Genomic DNA, 17,030 nt, shown 5'->3' on the forward strand with positions numbered 1-17,030 from the left:
ATTGATTGTAATAAGGTTCTGGAAGGCCAGGAAGGCACGCACTACAGACGAAATGATCGAAATGGTTGGCATGCACCCCTTGATGCCAACTGATGATGACCAACACACCGACGTGATAATAAAGGAAAGAGAGAAACTGCGCAAACAGATCATCACCAATCACTTAGACCCACCATCTGTAAAGCTTGAGAACCCAAGAAACCCGAGGAGCTATATTGGAAGATGGGTATACTGCAAATCGGGAGGGAGCTGTGTTTATATGTACTGGTCATTTGAAGACCATGTCAACCACTATGGACACCTGGGAGGAGTAACTAAAATATGGAGAGTAAGAGGAGATAAAGAGAAGGATATGTTTGTGGTCGACAAGTCGACCAGAGGGGGGACTGAAGTGGGAGAATGGGAGAAAAAGCTCCCCCCAATCTCCTCGTGACCATGGCCTAGAGGATTGCGGCCAAGACACCCACCACGAGATGAGTTCGTCTATCTACCAGATGACAAAATACCCTGGTTCAAGAACATAAGGATATGCCCACCAGCCTGTCCTGCTCAAGCCGACACCTGCGGCATGGATGAACTCGACTAAGACCTTAGCAACGAGCACCCACATCGTTAGAGATGCCATAACGACCTAGCCAATAGCCAAGAACACACGTGCCACCATGCACACCGGTCACTCACGCACCAACCTACACGAAGAATATATTCAGTGCTATGACGTAGGTGACGGATACACCCACTGACGCGCATCTTTATTATTTTTCACATAGGCCCTTTTTTAGTAATGCAGAAACACAAGATGCATAAAGCACTCACGTATATGCTTGCTGACGCTTCTCTCACCCCTCGCATCGTGATGAGAATATAAAGAAGACGTAATATTGCTTATGAAGCCATGTCAAACCGCAACACAGGTGCCGTGCATTACACATCCCCACCCATGAACCAGGCCCAAGTAGGCTGCAAGCAAGAACCGCCATGAACACTGTATGAGCGAGAGTTCAAGTGCTGATCACGCAGAACGAGCCCAGCGAGAGCTCACAGCCAAGAGGGCGATGTTGCAACTCGTATGCTACCAGCCGGCGCCAAGGTCACACTTGTAAGCAAAGCCAAGCACACAGAAGCAAAATACAACTTTAAATGTGCAGAATTCCGCCCCAGCTACGGTCTCTCCACACGTGAACAAGCCGACCTGACAAGGTGCCAAACCCACGAGGAAGAAGTCGCCTGGGTCCCACGTCTGGTTGCAAATGACTAGATGGACACCTACAGCGATGGGAATGGCCTGCTCTCAGGCCTATGAGCAAACTCGCACATTGTCTGCACAAACACATAGTTACACATTGTTGCTAGTGACAGGTACACCGCGAGCTGGGAACGACGATGGTCCCAGACTCGGGGGCTCGCGGGAGGACCAATCAGAACATGAGGGCACTCATCACTGACGCCACTAACATTAGCCAATCATTTGGGGTCTTCGTGTAACAATTTCCAAGTATCTAATAGAAGGGACAGCCCAAGTACACCACCTGACTCATCCTTAACCACTAATATTGCTCTCTATATGTATACTATACTAACCTTACCACTCAAGGAAGCAATCCAGAGTGGCAGTAGGTTTTTTCGCTAACTTTCCCAGGTGACGCAAGTAGCACGTCATACTGTGGCAAAAAGGGCCTGCGAGCCCCACGAATTTTGAGAGTCTGGACGGACGCGTACGATCCTAGACCCATCCCTGCCGTGTTTTAATAAACAGCAGAACCGCCTTGCTTCTTGTGTGTGTCTCATACTCATTTTTGGGAAGTACGGGAGGAGTTGGGGCCTCCCAACCCGGAGGACCGCGGACGGCTCAGCCGACCCCGGGATAACCACCCCGACAACACGAAAAATAACAATGTCCAGCCATGGATTTTTCTCAACACAACTTGTGTATTATTTGTAACAGCAAAACTGTGCCCACTACCCCCTCCCTGAGCCCCCCAACAAACTCCCTCACCCATCCCACATACCCCAGTGTATAGGCCAACAAACTCCCTCACCCACCCCACATACCCCAGTGAATAGGCCAACAAACTCCCTCACCCACCACACAGATCCCAAATGTCCCCATGTGTGCAACCAACAGTGTTGCCTTCACCATTGTAGTTCCTCACATAATGTCATTTACCATAATGTCATTTCTGGGCGACTTTTGGGTCTGGGGGTGCCATGGCCGAGCGCCGTGCGCTCCTGCGCGTTAGGCACACAGGGCTTGATTGCACCGAGGTGGAAGGGGATGACGTGGTTGAGGTGTCTATTATCAGTCCGCTGGTTGGGCCATGGTGTGGCTGCTGCTGTCATGATCTCTGCTTCCAAAAGGTCAGGGTTTTCCCAACTCCCTTGGAAGCAGATCCATAACCCAGGTTCCGAGTGCCAACCAGTCCCAATTGGGACCTTTTGGACCCAGTCCTGGCGCCAGTGGCACCAGGCTCATAAATATGCCCAGTCCCAGCACTGGAAGCGCCGGGCTCATAATGCTTGGGTGGAGTTACCTGCAGCAGACCATGCTGCTTACTTGCCTGCCAGTTGAGCCTCTGATCCTCTTCTGTTTGGAACTACTTTTCCTGTTGGGTGGGGCAGTAGCCACTCCCTAGATTCAGAACACTGGAACTCTTCTGGAAAGCAGGAACTCTTTTCTTACCTAGGCGTAGCTGTGGAAGGAGACAACTAAGCACTATAGGAGGCTATTTAAACCACACCCGATGGATGAATCTTGCTTTGCGTTATTCTGCATCCTCTGCAGCAGAACGCTCACATGTCTTCTGCATCTGATCCTGGGCCTAAGGAAAAAGGCTTACCATCCTGAATCCAATCTTCAGCAACACCTATAAAGACAAGAAAGAACAGGTTAGCATTACGGTCTTCAGTGACAGCTCTTCACTTACCTGGTCCATCGGCTGTCACCAACGCCTCGCGCTGCATTCCGGCATCTGAAAGACAAAGGCTTACCTACTCTTCGTGCGCTCCGGAGGTCTTCACACTGCATTCCGGCATCTGAAAGACAAAAGCTTACCAACTCTTTGCACGCTCCGGAGGCCTTCGGCCCTGCATCCCGCATCTGAAAGACAAAACAAGGTGCGTTTAAAGACATTGGGGAACTTTAATACTCACGTGCCATTACTCCTTTCCACATCTAACCCAGTGGGTATTCCGGCACCCTGCAGCCGCTCCGAACTTGTACCTGCAAAATAAAAAGACAGTTAGAGCGCATCATGAAGCAGGCAACAAGCGCTTACTTACGTGCTTCCAGGCGCTTCTATTCATCACACGGGCTCCATCTTCAACTCACTTCAGCCCGTCATCCGCCATCGCCGGAACCCTGCAAAACAAGAAACATCATTACTAAAGACTTTAAAGACATTAGAATTACTCGAAACTTACCGTTCATGCAGTAAACGACGGACAGCAGTCCTCTGAAGTCAAGAGGCCTGCTCCCCTTATCCAGTGAAGAAACTGGTTACAGCACCCTGCCCCGAGGCAGATGGAGAGCACGGCGTTCACTTACCTAAGGTGAGAGCGTCAACCTTTGGGGTTCTACAGGAGAAGAGAAAGGGAAGAAGAGAGAGACATTCAATAACCCAGTTGCTTAATCCCATATTTTCTATCTGCCGACATCTTACCCTTCGAGTCAGACATACAGTGCACAGAGGTCCAGCCCAAAGAGCCAGCCGTGTGTTACACATCACCTTTGAAGATACGGTATACGCCCAGTCAAGACCGGCGCCTCTACGGGAATCAGGTGAGCGTTACAGCTGCACTTGCGTAATGTTCGCAAGAAGGGCCTGGGTCAGTGATCCCATGCACTCCTGGAATGCACACGTGGATACCTCCATGGCAGCTGTATTGGCAGCAATGGCCGTGGCTATGGCCTTCGTGGCCTCATCACCAGCGACGACCTGTTGTCGCATTATCTGTAGCATTTCTTCTTGGCAGGCATCTACCCTTGCCAGACGGACCCCGAAGGGGGTTTCAGCCGCAGGTGTACTGGTGGCTGGCAGGGTGGTGAAAGGCAGGGTGGTGGAAGGCAGGGTTGTGGCTGGCGGGGTGGTGGAGGGCAGGGTGGCGGTTGGCGGGGTGTTGGAAGGCAGGGTGGTGGCTGGCGGGGTGGTGGAAGGCACCTGCGTGGGGTCCTCGTCCTGGGCAGTGTCCTCCTCGAAGATGCCAATGTCCGATTCTCCAAGGTCGGAGTCATGCAGACATGAATCATCCTGGCTCTCAGTCTCCACAGGTTGGGGGGTGCTGGCAATGGGCGTTGGGCTGGGCGTTCCGAACATGACCTCTGCCTCTTCAGCCACCTCTGTGGACACGACCTCCGTGGTGGCTGGCGGAACAGCTACCACTGTCGCAGCAGGTGCCCCCTGCAGGGTTGATGCCTTGCGTGGCACACTGGGTGTGGCTGCAGGCAATTTCTTGGACGAGGGTGTGGCGGTGGCCCTGGTCCCCTTGCGTGCACGGGATGTGCTCGCACCCCTGTCCTCTGTTCCACCTTCCTCATCGGTGCCTAGGAGATAGAAGAGATGCAGGTCATCACTGATGTTGCGAAATGGCAGCTGTGATGTTTTGCGGTGTGATATTTACATACATACAGGTACAATTTCATTACTGTTGTGTGGCATTTGGTGTACTGAGGGGACATGTTGGCAATCATTGCATGGCTGGTGGCATTGGATTCTTTCGGTGTCTGGCGGGGGGGCCATGGGCATGGTTGGGTCATGTTGCACCTCTGTTGGGATTGGAATTTTCACTCATCATGCGTGTGGTGCAGGGGGTGGCACTCATTCTTCTATTGATTTGTTGATGTTGCCTTGGGACATGCATTGGCGTGACTAATCTGATTTCAACATCACTATTGTCACATCATGTTTTGTTTTGCATGGATGTGATGGTTCACTCACCTTCCTCTTTTGTAGCTGCGCCAAGTTCCTGGTCTCCTATCCCCTCTATGGATTCCGGGTCGATGAATCCACTTGCGATCTCCTCCCATGCAGTGAGCTTTACAGGGGAGTGTGTGCCACGGCCTGTCGCCTATGCCGCCCTCCGGTTCTTCGACAGGCTCTTCTGGACCCGGAGGTGGAGGTCGTCCCAGCACTTTCGGCAATCCCGTACGCTCCTTGGGGTGCTCCCCACTGCCGACACCCTCCTAGCAACCTCCTGCCACACCTCTTTTTTTTGGGTTTGGGCCGCATGCTTAAGGTCTGTGCTTCTGATGATATCAGCATGCTGTTCGAGGGTGTTTGCCAGCATTGTCAGTTCAGCATCACAAAAACGCTGCTTCCTCTTCCTTTGGGTGCTTTTTCTGGTGTCCTTCGACATCCTGATTGAGTTGTGGCAAACAACAACACGGGTGTAGTGGTGGTTATGGAGGATGGCAATGGATTGTGTTTTTAAAGATGGCCGGCGGCCCATTTCCCGTTCCTGTGCGATGACATAATTTCTGGATCCAGTTTTTACGTACACAGTGATACCATGCCGGTATCACTGTGCCGGTATTCAGGTGTTGGTATGAAGCGGTAACGCTATGGGCGTGCTGCGCAATGCCGGTATAAGGGGGTTGGTGGCACCTTACCGGCATGGCGGGATTGCCACTACCGCCATAGGGGAACGCGCATGCTCGTGCACTCGTAATCACCCACTTTTAGCGGGTTCATACGTGCACGGACACGCTCATTTCGGCATGCCGGAAATGAACCCGTTCTTACCGGCCAACTCGTAATGAGGCCCATAGTCATTCTACCGTGTTTTGCCAAATGTATAATATGAAACATTTAAAGTATCAATGTGCTAACGTGCCTACTAATCAGTAGCATTTTGCACCTGTACTGTGTTAATTATCATAGTTACATTTAAACATATATTAACATATCAAGAAGAAATCAAGTGGGCTGCAATTAAACATTCCAAAATTCCAATAACATGTGCATGGATAGCAATTAAAGTGCTAGTGCATTGACAATCCTATAGAAACAGAATAGGTCATTAGACGATATTTTACCCTATGCAAAAGAAAAAGCACTAAAGTGACTATGTACTAAAGTTCATAATACAGAAAAGGAAAGAGAAGCTCTGCCCAATGCTGTGACACTGTCTGTAGTGGATACTATTGCAAAATGACTTTCACGAGTTGTACTATACAGACATTATTATATATAGACATCTCAATTTAAAGTGTCCTAATGCTAAAGTGCAAATGCAATTTTAGAATCAATTCTCTAAGGCTGAACCATTTATGTACCTAGATCTCTAACTCTATCATCTAGTAAAAAAATCACTGAAATGCAATCAATCTCTTGTCACTCTTTCCAGTTGTTAATCTCCCAAGGGTTGAATGGCTTACTCTTCCCCAGCATTATACCCATTAGGTTTTATGGTATTGAATGTGAAAATCAATCTAGACTCTAGTTTTCTCAATTTTCGCTCTCTATTCACATTCCTCTTGTGGAGGGGAACATGAGCTAATCCAAAGAACCTAATGCCGATTGCATCACTCAAATGTTTTTCCATAAAGTTAAACAAATTGGCCGTATCCTTCTTTTTAAAGACATGTACGTGCGCAGAGAGCAATTTTCTCTATCTATTGCATATGCTGTCACTATTCACAAATCACAAGGCCTAACCCTAGATCAAGAATTGATTGATATTGGCAGCACAGTCTTTAAAGATGGTATGTTACGTAGCACTTTCATATCTGCGTACACTGAATGGTCTATTCCTAGTTAACTTTGATGCAAACATAGTCTATGCTGACATTCCTTGGATCCTGGAATACAACAGGATACAGGCACTATGCACCCCCAACTAGATATGTACCCTGTACCTCAAACAAGTTAATTTTTAAAAGACAAATAATAGAAACAGAAGCTAGAACAGATTTCCCAACAATACCACTAAAAAACAATGACCTACTCCTGCATCAAACAATCAACCCACAAAACTGTCCAGTACAAAATCAACTGCACATCCATCGCAAAAGAAACACACAAATCTCTCTTCCCAGAAACATCTGCAGCCCATCAATCAATCCACAATCAGAACTATCTGGTCCATTTAGATTCAGAAACGCAACTGGAGTAAATTGTTATGCTAATGTGAGAATGAATGTGAGAATGAATCTTCTCTTTCAATTGCCACCAATTGTTCATTAGATTTTCTTAAACGGCTCAGACCAGTTGTATTTTCATATGCTTGTGCTTCACAGAAATGCCACAAATAATCCTGACAACACTTACAGTGTGTCAAGTATCAGGCAAGAATTGGACTACTGTGTAGGAATTGCAAAATGTACCATACCCACAGAGGAAAATCCAGAAGAATTCCTAATGTACTTACTGCAAGTACTAGAAACCAAAAGCATCGCTATAAATGAAATCTTCCAGATTTCTTACACGTGGAAATGTACATGCACTCTCTGCAACCATGTTTCAGAAAACCACATTCCTAATTAACAATGTGTATATGTATCCAAACCAAATTCTGAATTCATTCCTTTTCACCAGCTTCTGCAGAATGCAAATCATGGCATATTGTGCCCTTTTTGAAATTCAGACAATCATTCCATAAAACAAATTAACTTACATAGTAAAATGTCAAACTAATGCTTCTAAGGTACAATGCAGATGGTACAAAAAATAACTGTAAGCTCAGAGGCTTCACACACGGCCAGGTATCTCTTGGAAAGAAAACCTTCACAACAGTAGGTATAGTATAGCATGCTGCTGCCACAACCACTTGCGGGCACTACACTGCATATGTCAAAAAAGAAGTGGTTGGTTTGAATGTAACGATATCCCCATTACTCCAAAACATAGGTTACCAGCACATTTAACAAATGCCTACTTTATATTCCTGCAACCCAAATTTAGTCATTAGACTATGGCACAACTAACAACTAGAATATGCCAGCAGGTATGCAACTACATACATAATACTACATTAGCACTTTGGAAAGCCAGTCTAGTTAGAATAGGCCAACAGGTATCTAACTACGTGAACAACACCCTTCATTGTAGAGCACTTCAAATATGTCATCTCAATTCTTATACGGCAAAACATCTTCTCACCTCTAATGTAGTTAGAATATACTAACAGTTATCTAACTACTTCAAGCATTCCCTTAAGCACAAGATAATTCAAACAAACATACTATTACCCTTACACTCAAATAACTGTAATCCGTTTGAAAAAAGAAATCCAGTACAGATATTTGTTCATAATGACCGAATGATTATTTAATGTCATCACAAGAGCAGTGTGTCATACACTCATATTTTTCCAAACATAGTACTTCGAATCTACTGTTCATGGGGGTCTAAAAAAGTAAATGTGTATTTACATGTGTATACAACTACAGCTTTTGAACTAACCTGCTTAATCAATTGTACTGTATTTTTTTCCACAGAAAAGAAACCAAAGATTGCAGCTTCATAACGCTACAACACTAAGTACCCACAACAATTATCCTCATTTGTACTACAATCATAAGTACCATATACAGTTCCATTGCATCATTCCTCCATATTACAAACACGTTGTACTCCCACTACATTACCTACAATTACTACACACATATTGGTACTAATGTAATGTTGGCCATATTCCTAGTACATTACTTATAATTACTATACACATATTACTGCTGTGGTGGTTGTGCCCAGTGCACATATTCTTAGGTCATGGCCTGTGGCCATGCCCCCAAGAATCTAGCTGCTGGCCTCAACCACCATGAGGTTATATTACAAGGGTACCTGTAATACCACAGGTCCTCCAGGTAAGTAAAGCACAAATATATGATAATGGACCTTGGCGATTGAGGATTTTAGAGAGAAAATATATACATTCACTGGACAATATTTATCTCGAAAATAATGATTTTTATTCTTAAATAAACATTTCAATACTGTTTGCTCACAGAGCACATAAATCCATATACAATAGACAGCTTCCAATCCATTTCCCCAGTCATAAACACTCCCATTCAACACACCAAATGATCAATTTATACAAAAAATGGGTAATTGAACCCGATCATGGAAAATTATATTTCAATATACAATTCTGTTACACCTATAGCAGTTTTTAGAGTGTAAGTTTGTATAATAGCACCTCTGCTTATCATCAAGATCTACATATGTTTCGGTTGTAATCATACAGCTTATTTTCAATTAGCCTAGTGTTCCTCAACCTTCTTCAGGATCTGGTGGACCTACAATATGGTCTAACCTACTGAGATCAGGTGAACGTTGTCTTCCAGTGTAAATCTACAAACAAACAGTACAAATCATATTATTCTCCAAATTCTTAGGGCCTCATTACGACCCTGGAGGAATGGGTTTAACGGCGCCGGTAAAGGTGCCGGCGCCATTAAACCCATTCCGCCCTATTACGAGGTTCCCTCGCGGGACCCGGTCTGGACGTCTGGTCAGACCAGATGTCCTTTGCGGGTCCCGCGAGGGGACCAGAATGCTAACAACGGGTCCGTCATTAATGGGCCCATTGTTAGCATCATACCCATACAGGGCTCAATGGGAATGGGGATTAATTTTGACCAGGTCCATGGAATGGGCAAATACCGGGTCTGCCAAGGTCAGCATGACCCAGTAATTGCCCATTCCATGGACCCGGTAAAATGTAATTACCGGTGGCAGCCGTGCCCTTAATAAGGGCTCGGCTACCACCAGGGTCCTAATGAGGCCCTTAGTTTTAACGACACAGGATACTTGTGTGTATAAATCCTTGGCGATTATACTCAATGACACTCACCTCCAACACCACTTTATGGGGGTAGTGTCAAGTTTGGATCCAATCCTTCATGCTCCTAATACATAGATTCATTAGAGCCTAAGAGAGAGCACAGGCACAACGTGAGTGAGATTCACCCTTTTTTTTAATTAAGTACTATTTTCATCTATTGTGTTGATCAAACACACAATTAAGGCTGATTCAACTTACTTTTCCACAGGGTGGAATTGCCAAGTAGTTAGTTATTCCTCTTGTTCATCAACAGGTATTGTTCTCTTATTGGTAATAACAAGTACTGCATCTCAGTCCAACTCGTCACACAATGGTATGTATAATATTCATCATTCTGTCCATGTTTTGCAGGGGACATATGACAGATATATTTAAAAACCCCACAGTGCTCCCTGCATGACAGAGGCTTATTCACATGGTTTATTGATCTCCTCCGGTCCCCACACTTAAAGGGATAAGTAACCCTGGACTCACCAAATTAGACCTCCTAGTCACAGGGTTATTTCAATGAAAATTAGACTCTTGTTGTGGTCATTCACTCACCACAACCGTGTTGACAACCCAGTCCAATTTACTCAGCTGAAAATATATGTGCAGGACCATGAATTAAATATCTGTCACAACTCCCTGCCTGCATACACTATTCACATAGATGTGTTATATTCACACTCTGATTTTATTCACTTAACTGGCAGCCTGTAGGCAAAACCCAGGGCACAGCTGTCAGACTGCATCCTATGCTATTTGTTTCCATTATGGATACGGGATATGGAGACAGACATGTTCCCAATCCCTGGGTGAGAAGCTATCCTTATCTTCTCCTGTACGGCGCTCCCCCTGCTTTCATTCGAATATATAAATGCAGCCTTATTGCAGTTGGCCACTGCAAGTCATTCACAACTCATAAGTCGCAAGACGCGTACTTTGAATTGCATGCTACACTCACATGTTCTACGTTCTAGGCACATCGCGTCTGTCACACAGTGTGTGCACCGAACCCAGACTGACCCAATCGTATTTGTATTAGGAATTAAAAATAATGTAATAGTTTTATTTTGATCTTAAAATTAATAAAGTAAAAAAGGATCTCAATTCTTATAAGGAAGAAAAAACATACCCCTATCTATGGGAGGGGTTTTATACAGAAACGACAAGTGGCCCGTACAACCAGAGACCGGACAGGTTTGTCACGTTTTTGAGCACCTCGGGGTTCTCGAGTGGTACAGACGATTCAAGTGTGGGTCAACCAAGTTCTAGATCTGGCAATAGAAGGGGACAACAACCCGTTTTTCTTCAAAGGTGAGGCCAAAGGGGACGTCCCAGGCAGAAGCAACAACAATTTGAACCAGCGGTCAGAACCCACCAATGGTATCAGAATCAATAGATATGTATAAAATACATATTTTCAATCTGTCCTCATCTACCCTGACGAGTGCTGAATTTGTTTTATTGGCAAAGGGTTTATCCTCTGTACCGGTTTCCAAAGCAGATGCGTTTACCTGTGAAATTGAACTGCATAGGTTTTCAGGAACATACGATTAAAACACTACTTCAAAATGTATCTACCAAGTCTCAAGGGGGAAAGAACTGAAACCCATAATGAGAGACAGATAAAAAAACATCACAGGTCTCAAAGATAAATCACACTTTACCCCCCCCCCACCGAATGTATATCCACCAGAAATTCTGGCATTCCAAAACATAGTCATTAGACAAACAAAAGAAGCACTGAGAAAGAAAAATTACCATCAGGATAATTTGAGAGTCTGATGAAGTTATGTGAAAATTATTTGATTACCATCAAACCCGCAGATAAAGGCAGCGGTATAGTCATTATGAATATCTGTAAATATGACAAAGAGTGTTTAAGACTTTTGGGAGACATGGGATCCTACAAAAAACTAGACAATGACCACACGGATAGACTCCAGCCAGAAATCACGAACTTAATGAAGCATGCTATCCATGAAGAATGGATAAGCCAAGAAGAGAAGAAAGTACCTTTCTGTGTAAAAAGGGAGCTTTTTATATATTACCAAAGGTGCACAAGAACCCAGAAAATCCACTAGGTAGATCTATAGTCTTGGCCATTGACTCCCTTTTAGAGCCTCTGTCGGTGTATACCAAATTATTTCTAAAGCTGTATGTACAGCAGATGCCAGCATACAATAGGACACCACAGATATGATCCATATCATCACTGACATTACCATTGACAAATAAGACCTCCTTGTCACAATGGATGTGGAGTCATTATATACATCTATCCCACAGATGAAATGTCTTGAGGTGTTGGGTTCAGTTCTGGATAAATGCGCCATACCTCATGTACCACCTACATGGTTTATTTTGGAATGTGCACGGCTTGCAATGAGTGAGAATGTTTTTCTCTTTAAGAAACATCTTTATAAACAACTCAGAGGTGTGAGCATGGGTGCCACTTTTGCACCTGATGTGGCCAATTTATATATGGCGGATTTTGAGAATGTACATATTCTAGGAGCAGACAGCAGATTAAAACAACAGGACTTTAGAGGTAATGTAGTTACTTGGAAATGTGACTTTGCATACTACTTCTAAACAAAGGTCCGATAACACACTGCCCTATCTATAACGTCTGCACCCATAACATTGATTAATGTGTTGCTCATTCTGTGTTGGTTTATGGCATATATATCAGGTGTCAAAACTAACTGCAAGTGACACATGCGCCTTCTGTCATGCAAAACTGAAACTGCTCCCATTGTGGCACATACTAATAGGTTTTTCTCAGCCTAAAACCTCTTGCCTGGATGGGACGCTGTATGTGCATTCAATAGTAGCACCGTCTTCTACAAAATGGCTGACAACATAGCTGAGCGACCACCATGATGCCCTTCTAAATCACAAAGCATGTGACTGACACCAGGGTCACTGTCAAATGTTGCTGCAAGAGCTCTGGCAGATAGCTAACACTCTTCCAATTCATACCTAAAAACTGATAGGTATGAAAAAAAAATAATCTTGCATTCTTTATTGAATTCGGTAAATGCACTGCTATAAAGAAATGCAGCGTTTGTTTTTTTTTTATTTATTTGTTTTAAAATGCCCTTGCTTTGTCTGTGTCCCAGTCTGTTTTATTATGCCACTACTGTTTTCAGGCTTTTTAAGTCATCAAAGGCAAACACATGTAAAGAAAAATCCATAATGTGTACAAGTGCTCATGGAATCGGCAAGCAGAAATACATCTCCTCTGACAGAACAAATACCGCGGCATGCTCAGACAATGTGGAAACAGCTTCCCCGCGCCTCTCTGTGTTGTCTTAGAAGAACTCGCACATTGTAATGGATTGACCTTGTCTGGTCGTCTGGCAGGAAAAAACAAGCAGCAGACATCCATTCCGCCAGGAGTAGCAATGTCCCAGTTTGTAAAACGCTTCATCTCGGCAACTTCGTGGTTGCACACATCAGAAGCTGTATTCAGCTTTAATTCAAAAACACGTGGGTACTTCTAGATTTTCATGATAAAAATAAGGGTTTTGAGACTGGCGAGGCATGCATTTGCCCGTGCTCTGAAAGGAAGAACAATAGCTACCCCGGGCACCTTACTGACGATCTACAGTGTGATCTAACAGCAGGGTGTCATCATATACTCAAGTGGGTGATGAGTCAGAGTAGATACGCTGGTACACAGCGCGTGTACGCCTTTGCGAAAGACATGATGTATGCATGCACAATTCACAAATGCAAACTAACATTGCACTCAAGCTCAAAATGCAAATGAGTGAAATATGGTGCATCTGCATTGCGAAGTGGCACAAAAAAGGTATTTTTACTAAAAGCACATAACACTGGCTCAGTCACCACGTGCAGAATGTCATTGCCAAATGTATTTATTTGTTTATTGTATTTGTTGGTAGTGCCCAAACCCAGAGGTATCACGTAAAGGTGTTACATTGCAACATTACAAGAGCGTGAGTCATACCGAGAAGGTAGTTGCAAAGGATTCGCGAAAGAGGGGCGAAAGTCAGACACAGATACTACCACTCACCCACAAATTAGGAACTCTCCAGGTAATAATGGGCCTCATTACACGTTGTGCGCTAAAAATCTCAAATTACCGGCATGGCGCTCTTAACGTGTCCACCCTCGCAAGAGGGTGCTAATAGCGTACCATTACGAGTACTCAGACACGAGCATATTGCCATGCCGGTAATGACCCTACCGCCATGCCTCTAAAGTCCCCAAAAAGTCTCTTACCGGCTTCGATGAAAGTGCAGATAGCACCTCTGCCCTCACGCTGCATGCAAATAGTGGTCACCGCTATTAGAGGTGACCGTTAAATTGCGGAACCGGAAACAGCGTCATCGCACAGGAATGGGAAAGAGCACAGCGGCCATCTTTAAAAACACAATCCATTGCCATCCTCTGCCCCCAGGACCTGTTCTGAGTAGTTTGCAATAGGAAATCCAAAGGGACACTCTTCACATGCCTAAGGCTGTAAAAAAAAACACCGACCGGCAGCGGAAGGAAAAATTTACCACAGAGGAGCTATTAATGCTCACCCAGACCCTAGCTGACAATGCCGCCGTGGTCTTTGCCAGCGACATGCAGTGGGAGACACTCATCAAAAAGAAGGCAATCTGGGCTGAGGTCGCCTTGAAAGTCAGTGCTGTGGGCACCACCACCCGCAATGTGCGTGAGTGCAGAAAGAGGTGGGATGATCTCAGACTCCAGGTGAGAAGCATCCTTGCAGAAAACCACAACATTGCCACAGCAGGTGGATCTGGTTCGCCAATAAAACTGAAGGAATGGGAGGAGACCTGCGCCAACCTCATTGGAGTGGAATCAATAGAGGGAGTTTGGACAATGGAGCATGGCGTGGCAACCACTTCAGATGGAGGTGAGTGTACACATGAAAGCATGCAATGTGAATCTACTTGTCCCCCAAATGTGAGCCCAGAATCACCTCATGGATGGCCAAACATCCACACATGCATCCAACCCTGGCCATGTCAGTGTCAGACCCAAACACACACACATGCACACATCACCAGAGACAAGTGCCACACACAACCATGCATGGATGAGCCACTGAACTGACACATCACCTGCATCCTTAACAGTGAAGTCCAAATGCCCACAACTGCATTATTGATGTATACTGCATTAAGTACATAGAACCGTAACCAATGCCATCCCCCTTCTTGTCCCCGACAGGCTCACATACAGACAGTGAGGATGCTGGCAATGCATCTCGGGCACCCCCTGCGAGTAAGAAAACAAGGGCACAGGACACAGAGGACACCCCCACAACATCAAGGGGCAAATGTAGAAGGGTCCACATGCAGAGTGTAAAACATCGGTGGAGCACCACTGCCAAGACACAAGTTGCCACACCACCAACAACTGCCCCACCTCTGGAGGTGAACCCACCACCACTGATCCCAGCCACGGAGGGCCCACCCTCAGCTGCAACTAGTTCCGCAGGAGAGGCGGCAGCCACTGCACCACTATCAGATGTGGAGGATACAACCGATTTCCACATGGGCATGCACACCCCAACCCCCCCTGCAACCCCCGAGCCATCAACACAGCAGACACCTGGGTCTAATGTCACTGGCGAGGACAACATGGGAGGTTTTAGTAGCCCCCCAGTGGCTTCACCTGTTGACCTGGTTGCATCAGAGGGCACATCAGCCACACCACCAGAACCCAACACTGCCCTCGACCTGGCCAGCATCAGCCAGCGGCAACAGGAAATAACTGTGCTGGTTGGGCAGCATGTGGAGGAGGCTGCCCATCTCAGGGTGGAGATTACGGAGACAGCAAGGCACTCCAGGGAGGGGATGGAGGCCTGTACCGACAGGCTGTGTGGGGAGATTGTCCGACTTAGGGAGGTCCTCACACGGATAGCAGACGCAATGGACTGCCACTTCCCACCACCACCACCAGGACAGTCAGCCACTTCCTCATCCGCCAGTTCGAGGCAGACAAGCCCCCTCCGCCGCTCCTCACGCACCACCAGGCGCACGTCTAGGCAGCCTCCCAATGCTGGTGTTGGAAATGGCCAATAGGGAGTGCATGGTCAAGCTTCTGCGTGCATGGCTGGATGGAAACATTGTGGCTGACACATGAGGAACTGTTGTGGGGGGTGAGTGGAAGGGTGTTGTGGGGCTGTTGTGGGGGGTTGGTGGAAGGGTGTTATGGGACTGTTGTGGGGGGCTGGGGGGAAGGGTGTTATGGGACTGTTGTGGGGGGTGGGGGAAGGGTGTTATGGGACTGTTGTGGGGGTGGGTGGAAGGGTGTTATGGGACTGTTGTGGGGGTGGAGGGAAGGGTGTTATGGGACTGTTGTGGGGGGGAAGGGTGGTGGGATGTTTGGTGACATGCACATTTTCATCTTTACGATCCTTAATACACTGGTGTTTGATCAAAACACAGGCTTGGACTTCTTCATTGTGTATGTGTACTTTATTGATGACAGGGTCAATTGTGTTACTCAGAATATTTGCTTGATCAGATGCTGTCTCACAGCACGTCCCTCCTGGCCATTCCCTCTTGCATGACCTGCATCCCCTTCACCTCCGTCCTCATCACCATCATCATCCTCATCAGGTGCTTCTATTTCAACGTCAGGGGGCAGTGGCACATTCCGTCTGATACACATATTGTGCAGCATGACACATGCCATGGTGATCTTGGCCACCTTCTCATGGCCATACAGGAGTGCGCCACCAGACCTGCTAATGCACCTAAACCGTGTCTTAAAAAGGCCAAAAGTCTGCTCGATCACGATGCGGTTACGGGTATGTGCACGATTGTATTCCTCTTCGTGCCTGTTCTGTGGGTTCCGTACAGGGGTGAGGAGCCACCTCTTCAGGGGATAGCCGGCATCACCTGTATGGGGGGATGAATGGGGTCCTGTTACTGTTCACCTCAAGATCGGCCTGTTCATATCACACAAATTGACTTTGCATTGTGATTGAAGTACACAATTAACAGCATACATGCGGATGGTCTGTGTGACTGCAATGTGGAAAGGTGAGCTCGACCCTGCAAGTAGACATGCCCCATTAATGCCTCCAACAGTAATTGACGTGTCCTGGGTGAGGCCAGGTCTTAGGTGTCCCTGGGCCCAGGCAGATTTGGTACCACACTGCTGGTGTACTGCCATTCCAACATTGATGTTCCCATGCTGTGAGGCATCACTTCAGTGGTGCTATAGGTGCGTGGTGCAATGCTCTGGCCAGGGGTGATCCCTTT

The sequence above is a fragment of the Ambystoma mexicanum genome, chromosome 8, assembly GCF_040938575.1.
Source record: "Ambystoma mexicanum isolate Mex_15411 chromosome 8, UKY_AmexF1_1, whole genome shotgun sequence".
Lineage (NCBI taxonomy): Eukaryota > Metazoa > Chordata > Amphibia > Caudata > Ambystomatidae > Ambystoma > Ambystoma mexicanum.